This window comes from Papio anubis, chromosome 14, assembly GCF_008728515.1.
Source record: "Papio anubis isolate 15944 chromosome 14, Panubis1.0, whole genome shotgun sequence".
In the NCBI taxonomy this organism is placed as follows: Eukaryota; Metazoa; Chordata; class Mammalia; order Primates; family Cercopithecidae; genus Papio; species Papio anubis.
In genome coordinates, this window is record NC_044989.1 from 98,315,065 (window position 1) to 98,328,455 (window position 13,391).

General features: G+C 40.2%; 1 long non-coding RNA gene across 1 annotated transcript; it reads right to left on the reverse strand.

The window, feature by feature from the left end:
- Nucleotides 1–10,149: 10,149 nt before the first annotated feature.
- On the reverse strand, nucleotides 10,150–12,616 carry LOC103877182. The gene is made up of 2 exons (XR_002516805.1): nucleotides 12,154–12,616; nucleotides 10,150–10,860 (listed from the first exon to the last, which is right to left on the reverse strand). It is a non-coding gene; the product is annotated as an uncharacterized LOC103877182 (long non-coding RNA).
- Between the last annotated feature and the right edge of the window lie 775 nt (nucleotides 12,617–13,391).

The window sequence follows — 13,391 nt, forward strand, 5'->3', positions numbered from 1 at the left end:
ACTACATTATGGTATTTGTCACACAAACTTGGGTAACCAGAGCACTATTTATGGGCCAGGCACTGTTTTAGGTACTGAAGTACAGTGCTTTGAAAACAGAACTGTCCTTGTTTTTATAACGTTTACAGACTGGTTGGAAAATAAGAATATTTGGACAAACATTAGCCAAAGAGACAGGATGGCATGATCAAGAATAACGATAGAGAAAAATACCAATGACCAGGTGTAGCTGCAACTTTCCTGACATTTGAGGGTGAATGATACAGGGAATTACCTTATATGCCAGATGAGCACTGTTCCTTTCCCACTTCCTTGCTGCTGGACAGGAAAGGAACTGGGGAATGGAAAATACCAGGCAGCAGTAAGAGGGAAAGAAGGAAACTTTAACGGCTCCCTGGGGACAAGTGTAACCTGAATGATGCAGAGGTATTTTTCACCAGTTTCTGGAGATGAGCTAAATGCTGTTACAATAATCCCCCTTTTGGGGGCACTCAGGGGTCACGCTTCCTCCCAGGTACTTATTGTTAAGCAGTGGGCAGAACCATCCCTGGCTGTGGGTGCTTTGTGGCTAGAACAAAGGGCAAAACAAGAGTTTAACACCCAGCTGCCCCTCCCAGGCATAATTTATAGCATTTTAATTCTCCTACTTGTCTCCGCTTAAGAATTTCTTATAGCATTATTTAATGATGTGAATTCAATGGGCAATTTAAAAACCTACTTAATTTACTATTTCTTTCCTCAGTGATGCAGCAAGAAGTGGTGCACACTGTACTGCAGAGGTAGCAGCCTGAGTGGGATGCGGAGAAAAATCATCCTACACCAATTAATACTTAAGCAGGTTCCAACTTTCTCTCCCAGGACCCCAATAGCCATGACAGAATGCTAGGAAGTTTCACAGATCAAAGGAAGAGTGAATCACGTTAAAAGAACGGCATCAGACACATCTTATGACTACTCTTGGAATGCCCCCCATGTCTTTAGATGTCCTACAATATGAAGGGAATGAGTTTTACAGGGCAAATGCAATACACACAAAGGAGCAAGGGATGTAATCTTAAATTGAGTCAGTAGTCTGGAAAGAAAGACATGAAGAATATGCCCAGTAGCATTGGAGAAACTTGTTACTGTAATAAGCTCAGGAATCACATGTACAGATCTCTGACATTAGTGAATATATATTAGTAAATTAAGATGGCTATGAATATTCACGATTCTTCTGAATGGATCAACCACAATGACTGACAATAGGCAAAGGATAGAGGGGATGGAAATGAGGGATCGAACAAGCAGGTACCACGAGTCCTATGCTGGCAGATAGTCTGATTCACTCTTACCAACTCTGCTCCCAAGACGTTTCTCGATCAGAGCAGTGGCAAAGCTGATAGGTAGCAAGAGGGAGTCTCACCCACAGGTTAAATATTCCACTCTTCCCAGGCAAGCTAGAGCAGCTCATCATGTCTTATGGCAAATCAATTTCAGAGCATTTGTTCTTGGCATCTGGCAAACCAGTAGGTCACAGTTTCAAATCCAGGATCATAATAACCTCACCTGGGAGAGACTTCAGATGACCTCTGCACAGTCTCATACAAAACGAAGCTTCAGTCTCAGCTCAGTTCTTAATAGAGAAATGTCTGCATCACTCTACTGATGCCAGCAGTTAACAGAAGGAAAAGCTACCAGGTCTCCCCTCCTCATCTTGATATATGGAGCTGGTGAGAATGTGTCTGGTCATACGGATGGAAAGCTGCAGACATCAAAATCATCAACAGAGCCCTTTTACAAGCATAAAATTCAAACTGGAGAGAGATTGGAGAGAGAGAGAGAGGCTCAAATTAGTATCCAAACATGCCTGTTTCCTAATGCTCATTCAGACAGAGGTTCAATGGCTGGAAATTATTGAAATGAGGCAGATGTCAAGGGGATGCTGCAGATACAGCTACTTCCCAGCACCAGTGATTGTGTGCCTACAGTCGCAGGATCCTGGTTCCACCTCCACATTGGGAAGAGTCCTTAAGTACCTGCTGGTGCAACTTTCCTCTCTGTTGTCGAGTTGAACAAACTTAGGGAGTTTTAAGCTTTGGGACTTGCTGAGGCTAAATTGAAGCAGCATTTTCCCCATCATTAGATTCAGGAGAGTCTCCTGTTCTTCTCCCCCAGATCCCAACAGGGATGTACTTTCAGAATTAATTCACTTTCTCACTCCTGTCATCTCCTCACTCTGCTCCTCCATTTACCCTGATGGGGTGCCATCCACATTGCGCTAGAAGGGAAGCCATCTTGAAATATTCAGTTTCCTTCCTTCCTTCTTTCTTTCTTTCTTTCTTTCTTTCTTTCTTTCTTTCTTTCTTTCTTTCTTTCTTTCTTTCTTTCTTTCTTTCCTTCTTTCTTTCTTTCTTTCTCTTTCTTTCTTTCTGTTTCTTTCTTTCTCTGTCTCTCTTGATCTTTCTCTCCTTCTTCTTTCTTTTTCTTTCTTTCTCTCCTTCCTTCCTTCCTTCCTTCCTTCTCCCTCCCTCCCTCTCTCTTTCTTTCTTTCTTTTCTTTCTTTCTTTCTCTTTCTTCTTTCTATCTTTCTTTCTGTTTCTTCTTTCTCTGTCTCTCTTGATCTTTCTCTCTTTCTTCTCTTTCTTTTTCTTTCTTTCTCTCCTTCCTTCCCTCCCTCCCTCCCTGTTTCCTTTCTCCCTTGCCTCTGTTTCCTTCCTTCCTTCCCTCCCTCCCTCCTTCCTTCCTTTCCTTTCTCACCTCCTTCCTTCCTTCCTTCCTTTCTTTCTTCTTTCTTTCTTTCTTTCTTTCTTTCTTTCTTTCTTTCTTTCTTTCTTTCTTTCTTTCTTTCTTTCTCTTTCTTTCTTTCTCTGTCTCTCTTGATCTTTCTCTCCTTCTTCTTTTTTTCTTTCTTTCTCTCCTTCCTTCCTTCCTTCCTTCCTTCTCCCTCCCTCCCTCCCTCCCTCCCTCTTTCTCTTTCTTTCTTTCTCTTTCTTTCTCTTTCTTCTTTCTATCTTTCTTTCTGTTTCTTTCTTTCTCTGTCTCTCTTGATCTTTCTCTCTTTCTTCTCTTTCTTTTTCTTTCTTTCTCTCCTTCCTTCCCTCCCTCCCTCCCTGTTTCCTTTCTCCCTTGCCTCTCTTTCCTTCCTTCCTTCCCTCCCTCCCTCCTTCCTTCCTTCCTTTCCTCTCTCACCTCTTTCCTTCTTCCTTCCTTCCTTCCTTCCTTCCTTCCTTCCTTCCTTCCTTCCTTCCTTCCTTCCTTCCTTCCAACAGAGTACCATGAGGGTTGTTTTTCATTTTGCCAAACCTACAAATGTAAACCATCTAATAACTAAGGAAATATTCAGGCTTACATTAGTTTTTTTGTTACTATTATTCCATTTGAAAGGCCCAAGGCCTGGTTCAGTGACTCATGCCCTAATTTCAGCAATTTGAGAGGCCAAGGTGGGAGGATCTCTGGGAGTCAGCGGTTTGAGACCAGCCTGGGAGGGCGTGAGACCCTATCTCTCTCTAAAAAAAGGTTTCCCAAAGCCAGGCATTCTTGGCTCTGAAAGAGATGGGAAGTCAGGGAAGGAGGTATGTACATGCTTTTGAAAACATCTGTGACCACAAAGATACAAAGATGCATTGCAATGTTTTGGTGTTTTTTTTTTTTTTTTTTTTTTTTTTTTTTTTTGTATAAATTTAAGGGGTACAAAAGCAATTTTGTTACAGGAGTATATTGTATGGTGATGAAGTCTGAGTTTTTAGTGTATTCATCACCCAAATAATGTATATTATACTCAATAAGTCATTCCTCATCGTCTGCCCCCTGCACTCCCTCTCTTCCAGGTCTCCCATGTCTATCATTCTACTCTCTGCAGCCATAGTCCCTGGGTACCCACGTAGGTGAAGGAGCTCAGAAATATCTTCTATTTTGGGTGGGTTGAGGAAACCATCCAGAGGTGGTTTATAATAATAAATAATAAAACTAGGTTTTATTATTATAAAACTAGGTTAAATAATAAAACTAGGTTTTTCTTGAGTGGAAAATGTCTTTATATATAGCCAGGATGTATGACTAGACACTGCTAAAAGTTGATGAAGGAGCTCTTTGTGTGCTAAAATGCTGCTGAGAAACCCCAGGCATTTCCATATCTCAATGCTGCGCTCTAAGCAAGGGCTGTGTGGCACCCAGAGGGAGGCAGGCTGTCACTCACCTGCTTCGCCAGCATCCAGAGTCCGAAGAGGAGGACTGGTCGGGTCATCCGAAAGGTCTTCCTTCCAAAGAACGCAGGCTCCTCACAAACACCACCCAAATCACTGATGTGGAGAAAGTGTACTTACTGTTTTATGTTAAATATTGAAATTAAGTTCAATATTGAAAATGTGAAAGAGAAAAAAATGTGTGCAATTCAGTATCTGACTTTACTTCCCTTTAGAGCAAGATCATAAAATAAAATGATTTTTTTAAAAAAGCGCTTTCTTAGGCCGGGCATGGTGGCTCAAGCCTGTAATCCCAGCACTTTGGGAGGCCGAGACAGGTGGATCACAAGGTCAGGTGATTGAGACCATTCTGGCTAACCCGGTGAAACCCCGTCTCTACTAAAAATACAAAAAACTAGCCGGGCGAGGTGGCGGGCGTCTGTAGTCCCAGCTACTCAGGAGGCTGAGGCAGGAGAATGGCGTGAACCCGGGAGATGGAGCTTGTAGTGAGCTGAGATCTGGCCACTGCACTCCAGCCTGGGCGACAGAGCGAGACTCCGTCCCCCCCCCAAAAAAAAGCACTTTCTTAAAACTTACATTAGCCTTCACTCCATAGAAGAATATGACTTACAATACATAGGTTTTCTTCCCTCCTCTTCCACCATACCACCAAAGAAAAAGGGGGGAAAATAATCTGTCAGATATTATTTTACATATGCTTCAAGAGTTCAGATATTCCTAAATGTAAAACTTTTCAGTGCAATATAAAACATCTTCAAGTAAAAGATATAAATATGCTTTTTGATTTCACAAAAGAAACACTTCATAATTTACAATATCCATTCTTGAGGAAAGAACACCTTCAGTACTCATGAATTATTGCTTTCTTCTACATGGTTAAATATTCACTGTCTGTCTATCTGTCTGGTTCATATTTTTTCTGTTTATTTTTAGCACTCTCAGAAGTAAAGAATATATTTGAAACTCAAAGCACAAGGAATTTTATGATACATTGTGGTAAACTGGCAAAACTCAGATTGAAATGTTAAACATCTTCTACAAACCAATGCAAGAAGTTGGGTTGGTTACGTCCCAGTGATGTCTAAGGCTCCATGGATAATCTACCAGAATCGCATCACTTAAAAATAATTATATCAATTAAACTTCCTTGAGGGAAATATGCTTAGAATTTTTAAATCCTATAATCTGTTAAGATTTAAGTATGTGAAGTGTTTTTATCACCACTAAGCTAAATTACCTATATATTCAAAATTGTATTCAATTGCAAATAATCCCTAAACAATGGTTAGAAAGACAATACAGTATTTCTAGAAGCTTGTCTAGACATTATATAAAAATGCTTGAATTGTAAACTTCATAGGTAACTTACACACTATATATCATCATTATAAATTTATATGCTTCATTAATTCTTCTCGGATTTGGTTGTATACATTTCATGTATAGAAAAACCAAAATAGGGACAAAGACTCTCAGAAAAAGCTTGGTTATGAAACAGATTGGAATTTGGGTTTTAGTCATCAAAGATGTGATAAACAGCCCTGGGTATTAATGCAGAAAACAGACTGAGCTTTTTAATGGGACATCAAATAAGACTTTATTAGCATCTATTAGGTTCAACCCAAAGCTGAGGAAATAGCATTAATGAGCATCATATATCAGTCTGTCTGTTATTAGATAACAGTATCCCTTAAAACTAGCAAGCCATATAGTACTTTATACTTTTTTACCTTTATCTTTAGAATTAGCTGACATTCTATTGTGTTACACTGGCCTTACTATTAGTAATAGTGAACCAATTTATAAACCCATTAGTGACACTTTTTCCAGAAGATAAAAACAGTCAAAATTATCTGGCAGCAATTAATCTTAATGGCTGTATGCAGTAAACAGCAATGGGCTAATTCCAGCTCTGTCAGCCCCATCAAACAATCCCGCATTAGGCAGCTTTTCAGTGATCCATTAAGCATATTCAGAACAACAACAAATTCAATGCTGAAGGCATATGCACTAAACATTACAACAGTGATCTTCTGAAGCCATCATTATCTCTTAAATAGTACTTCCCCCATGTATTATCATTATGCTGTACATTAGAAATACTTTGATTAAACTCCCTTAATTCATAACAGACAGCTGCAGACCATTTATGCAGTTAATCTCAACACAACAGCTATTGAGGAAATATAACAAATGAAGGCTGTAAACTGGAAGTCATTACTATGAAAGATACTGGTTTTCTAGCCCTCTTAGAGCAGAGTGCATCATAAGGGTGGGTTTTGGGCCTACAATAATGGGGATGAAACCGTTAACGACCTTCCACTTTCCTGTCACATCTGTCCCTGGGGTTGTTGTGCTCTAGGCTGGGCATGTGACCAGTTTAGGCTGAGCCATGTGTCCCACACATTGACCAATGTAAGGACTCCAGGAGAACCCAAACTATGGTTAACTTCTATTTTCTGGCTTTGGTATTAAGAAGTCAAGGTTTTGATGGAATAGGAATAATCTCATTGATTTCACTGAATCGTTACAGTAAAGCACTGAAAAACTATTCTGATTGTACACTAATGATATCATCATTAGCAGTAGTTTTACATTTCTTTTCTAAAAAGTGGTGTCTTTTAAAGTTTAATTCATAATACTTGAGTTTACAAACGTAAAAAAAAATTTCTACTGAATTTCTTCTGTAAACTTTCTTTCCCATGTAATATCTTCACTTATCAATTCAGAAAAGTTATGCATGCCAAAAGAAAAACCTCCTAAATTCAAGGAGCCACACCCCAATTTTATGTTTTGTGGAATAAAATATGCACTGGCTTAATCTGATGAACAAGAAAACTGTGTCGATTTCTCCACACTACATCTTCACAGAATCTTTCCTTTTTGCAGGTAGAGAGACCATAAACACGGGCATGAATGAGCTCTATGTGCCTGGCATTTATTTTTTTCTTTATATAGGGTTTATTTCAAAGTCTTAAACCACAGACACCGTGTCTACTTTTTGATGAAACGGTCAGGTAATTAGAACATAAATTTAGAGTCCCCTTGCCAACTCCGACAGTACTTTCAGCTTTTGGGGTTAGCATAAATGAATTAAATATTGATTCAAAATATAAAGTACTGTCATTATAAAGCAATAAGGGTCTAGCCTTCAGAGGGAAAGACCAATCGCCATAGCAGTTTACGTTGAATGTCTGAGATTTCCACAATCGGGGCTAGATTGACCCATCCCTCCAAGGTGCCCATGAACACAAACATATTAACGTTTGCTGTTCAGTCCCCTTAGTCACCTTTGGTGCTGTAGAGATCCCTCCCTACTGTCCCCCACCCGCCCTCCCACTTCTCGAACATAGTGCTTTGAAAAATGGCAGCTCTGGGGAGCTTTTCTTAATTTTTTTCCCCGTACATTTGTTTGGAAGGCATAGGTATTATGACTGCTGGCTGTATGTATCCCTTGTTTCAGAACTTGCATTTATAACAAAGCTCTGGCGAATCCCTTCTGGACACCTGGGCATGCTGATACTGATTTCTGGCCCATAGTGCAGTTTAAATCAATCAGGATTTCCACCTATTTTGAAAGACCTTCCCAATCTGAGCCTAACCTTCCTGCCATGTGAGTTATAAAGCACTACTACTAGTTGTTGAGGCACAAAGAAGTCTGAGAAATAATGTCACTCCTCAGAAATTCACAATGCATGTCAGTATAGTAAAACCTGTGAGAAGTTCTAGAGAAAGGAAACCTGTTTAACTGTGATTTTCGGCGTGCCCAAATCTACTTGGCTGAGTTTTTTTTTTTCTTTTTAATAGAACAACTGTTAATATCTTGTAGGGCACTAATCTTTTAAAGAATATATTTTGAGACAAGTTTTTCTAAATTCCTGCTTGTGGTATTTATGCCTCAAAATTGATCTGTGGCAGGAAAGAACAAATTTGCAAATTAATTAATTGTGCTTTCTTCTGATTTTTGTTTGTTAGCTTTAATTTCGCTTACAGATACTCCACTGTTGAAAGTGGCCATCAGCAAATGAAATTAGGTTTAGAATTCACAAGCTGGTTTGACTTCTATTTTTACCATTTATTCCAATAATCTAAATTCAGTAAACAGTGTTCCTATAGACATTTTTCTGATTGAGACATAAGGTTTTCTTCAACTAATGATTAGATTTTTGTAACTGATGTTAAACATGTGGATAATTGATGAATGTGCTCATTTTTCCTGCTGTGGAACATTATCTTTAGCTACAACACAACGATATTTAGAGTTCTATCACATTTAGAGTTCTATCTAGATATATTTACATCTATCTATATCTGTTCTCTATTCAGGAAACTCCCAATTATGAGTAAGTAACTTCTATATGCTCATTTGAAGTTCGTTGCTTGGGATCTCAGATTACATTTTTCCAAAGGAATTTATTACAACTTGTCATTACAGTCTAGATTTAACCTATGAAAGTCTGTTTAATACATAGCAACTGCATTGCTGAAATGCTAGGTACACTAAGGAAATAAGCCAAATGTCAGCATGGTTGCCATGCTGATAAGTTAAACCAAGTAGAAAAATAATAAGGTGATAAAATTGACTAACAGATCCTTTAAAAAGTTTGGTCTAAAATGCTGATGCTTGTAGAAACATAGGTTTAATTTTAAAAGATGCAACACAGACCAAGACTTGTGTGTACATGTGCGCATGTGTGTCTATGTGTAGCTTTGGCAATATTTCCAGGGACCCTTCCAAACTCATGTCGTCCTTACCATAGCCTTCCATGATACAGATGCATCACAGCAGGTCTCATTCCAGGAGAAAGGGGTGAGACTCCTCTGTGGCATATACGTGAAACGAAGATGGAGAATAGGAAAAGATTGTTCTCTACAAAATCTAGGCAGGAGCTGGCAGCATGAAGGAGAGGAGAAAGTCATTCTAAGTATGTGTGTGTGTGTGTGAGAGAGAGAGAGAGAGTGAGCAAGAACGGGGAGGAGGGGAAGAGAGAGAAAAGGGCAGGAAAAGAGCAAACACTTTGGATGGACTTAGGTGAGTAGTGAAACAAAGAAAACTTTGGGATCCTCTGCACCTGTGAAGTAGTTTTCTGAAGGTGGACATTCTGAGAAGGAAGTCAGGAGTGGGGGAGTAGGGCTTGCTACTATGCCTGGTGTCTCATTTGTCTTGGTTTTGCCTCAAACCTCTACATAACCACCAAATCCCACATTGTTGTTGACTCCTGTTCTAGAGCACAGTTCTGGTGACTAAATTCTGACTTCCTTTCCTTAGTTTGTTGTCTGCTTCTCCACTGAGCTGGTGCTTGGGCGTTCCCAGTCTTGTCAGCCATTTTCCCCAGAAGGATGAGTCCTGTATCCTGGACTACCCCATACCTCGACAGCTGATGCTGACCCTTCCCTTTCCCACCCAGCTCTCGCCTCCTCTTGTTCCTCACTCTCACCTCTGTGGAGCTCCTGACATGCTTCCTGCCATTCTGGGTCCTCCAGGAGCTTCTGACCATGTGGGCTTCCCAACCCCTCCTTTACACGGCACCTACAGTCCTCTTAACAAATGCCCATAAGGCCTTGTCAGCACTCCGAGTCCCATGGCTGACAAAGTCTGTGTATTTTTGCAGGACCCACCCTCTGCCAACCTCCACTATTTTGTTTCCCACATCCTGAGCTCCAACTCTCTGGACCTCCTGTCTGTTCGTAAATGCACCATGTTGACTCTTAACCTCTGTGTCTTTGCCCATCCCTGTTCCTTTCTCCCAACTTTGTTCTTATTAACTGACTTTTACTCATCAATACCAAGTTCATTTATTATGTCTTTTGAAAATCTTGGTCTCTAGCTAAGCAAGATGCTCCTACTCACTGAATTATAATTCACTGAACTGTAATTACTTTCCTTTCTCACTGAACTGCATGAGAACAAGAATGATGTATTTCATTGTGTAGCACCAGCAAATAGCATACTTCTTGGAACATAGTAGGTACTTAAAACATCCTCATTGAATGAATGAACCAATATACAGAAATGTCACCTAGAGTGATGGCTCCTTTTTTCTAGCATGATGTAAAACTGAAAAATTTTAAAATGGTTACCAGTTAGTTATTAGGTAACAGAAATTAACTATATTCTATAGAGAAAAGGATATTCTTAGGATCCCTGTGAAAAGATGAACAAGTGCCAATCTGTGTGTGGTAGGATTATAGGTGATTTTGTTTTACTTTTATGTGCATGAATGCATTGCCTAAATTTTTAGAAAGAACATGCGTCGTGTTTATTATAATATAAGCAAGAACATGAATCCTCAAAAAATGAAGTGTCTCCTTAACGTGCTTCATAGCTTTACAAGGAAACAGAATACACGGGACACGTTGCTGCTGTTTTTGCGGCCTCTGCTCTCTTCTGCAACCCTTGCTTCTCTGTTTCTCTCCTCTACCTTTTTTTTTTCTCTTTCAAAACGTCACTGGTGGCAGCCTTGGCCTGAACTTGGTGAGATGTGGTTCACATTTGCACAAAGGTGGAATGCTTCCTATTGGATATTTCAAGTATTTACGCGTCGGTATCCTTATTACCACATCTCTGCTAATGTGGACTCCTGTCCATCATTGACCAGCTCCTCCTCATGGTCAACGTGTCCCAAAGTCGTGGAGGCAAGGATACTGGAGAGGATTTCTAGGGAAGCAGTTTATCCTAAAAGGGGAATGTCAGAGTCAGTCATTTATTTGCTTCCAGACACATGATACCAGCTTCTCCTAAGGAGGTCGAGTGGCTGGTTCACCAAACTAAAATGAAGGAACCCAGCCAGACTCCCACATGCCTCCCTCCAACAGTCAAGTGTGTCCTGAGCCGTCCTCTGAAGCATGAAAGCAACACCTCTGTCCACGATGGGGCTGAGAAGAGTCCACCCCATAAAATGTTGTTGATGGGCTAGTCCTTCTGAGTTCCACTCAATGGGCCTTTCATTCCTATGAAAGTTAGCAAATCCTCTTAAATAGCAATGCAATATTGAAGGTTTTCTTCATGGGTCTACTTATACATACTGAGGAGAATTGGTACACTAGTCTAATAGTATTAAAGACGATCTAGAAAAAGACATACTGACACTTGGAACACACTATCCTTCTGCATTCATAACAGCATCAGGGGACTGTGGTCTTCTGTCTTGATCACGAGGTTAAACTGGCCAAATCAATTAAATTCAACAAACAGCTAGTGGATGCCTAATAATTTAAGGTACCATGCTGGCGGTTTGGAGAATGCAACTGGAATGAAACATGATCCCTGTCTTCAAGGTGCCTAGAAAGGAACTGTGATATAAATGCTCTTCTCCTGGACTATAGCTCAGCACAAAAATAATGTTTGCTTCTATTCATTAGATTATTTTATTTTAGCTGATGTTTATTCTCATCCCCTTCTTAAAAATTTCAGTAACTTGGCCAGGTGTGGTGGCTCACGCCTGTAATCCCAGCACTTTGGGAGGCCGAGGCAGGCGGATCATGAGGTCAGGAGATAGAGACCATCCTGGCTAACATGGTGAAACCCTGTCTCTACTAAAAATACAAAAAATTAGCCAGGCATGGTGGCGGGCACCTGTAGTCCCAGCTACTTGGGAGGCTGAGGCAGGAGAATGGTGTGAACCTGGCAGGCGGAGCTTGCAGTGGGCCGAGATCACGCCACTGCACTCCAGCCTGGGCGACAGAGCGAAACTCTGCCTCAAAAAAAAAAAAAAAAAAAAAAAAAAAATCGGTAACTTGCAAACTGCATTATCCATACATTTTAAGCAAACTTCTATGTGTTCATTGGTGCCATTCATTAATGTCTTCACCCAACAAATATTTATTTGATGCTACTATGTGTCAGGAATGTTCTAGAAGCTTAGAGATGTAGTGGTGAACATGATATGTGTTCAACACACATGCACACATTTTTATTACACAGTTGACCCTTGAGCATCACAGGTTTGAAGTTCACAGGTCCACTTACCGATGGACTTTCTTCCACCTCTGCCGCTCCTGAGATAGCAAGACCCACTCCTCCTCTTCCTCCTCCCAAGCAGCCTACTGAACTTGAAGACTACAAGGATGAAGACCTTTATGATGATCCACTTCCACTTAATGAACGGTAAATGTTATTTTCTCGTCCTTATGATTTTCTTAATAACATTTTTTCTGTAGCTTTTTTTTACTGTAAGATATAATATATAATACATATGACACACATATGTGTTACATATGTGTTAATTGACTATGTTATTAGCAAGGCTTCTGGCCAACAGTAGGCTATTAGTAGTTAAGTTTTTGGAGAGTAAAAAGTTGTAGATGGCTTTTGGACTGAGGAGGGTTAGTGGCCCTAAACTTTTCATTGTTCAAAGGTCAACTAGATACACATACATATGTGAATATGTACATATATGTATATGTGTGTATATCTATACATGTCTGCATGTATATGTATGTATGCGTATATGTATATATGTGTGTATATATGTAACACACATGCACTCAAACATGCACACATAAATCTTCCTTATTAGAAATTAATAAGAGCTGTGAAGAGAAAGCAAGCAGCACGAGAGGTCAAGAGACTCAGGAGCTCTTCTGAGATGGGGTGTGGCAGGGAAGCCCTTCTGAAAACTTGGCATTTGAATGGAAGCTTACAAAGGTCTTGAAGGAGACCACTAAGCCAGGCTTCCCATCAAGTGCAAAGTCCTGTAGCAGAATGAGGTGGGTGGGGGCATCTGGAGAGCACCAGAAAGGCCCACGTGGCGGTGGCAAAGGGGTTGAAGGGTGAGTGGTGGGTGGGAGATGAGGGTTGACCCGGAGTCAGGCTCCAGACCAGAGGGACTCATAAGCCAGGGTGAGTAGTATGAGCTACTTTCCAATTGTGGAGAGCTTTGAGTCTAAAAAAAATTTAATCTGACTTTCATTTAAAAAAGATTACTCTGACTACTTAGTGGAAAACATCTTGTAAAATAAGTTAATGGAAATGATTAATATCTGCTCCATTATTTCAGTCCGAGGTCCAAATTATTTTGCACAACCATACTAACTCTTTCCCAGTTTTAATACATTGACCGTAATTTGTCAATACAGTTACTGTTATCAAAGTGCAATTTCCACCTAGAAGATATAAGTAAAAACCACATAACAACTAGAGGTCCCCAATGGTGAGCTCCTGTCGCTAGAGGTGTACAAAGAGCTGATTCACTGCTAGGGCATTGT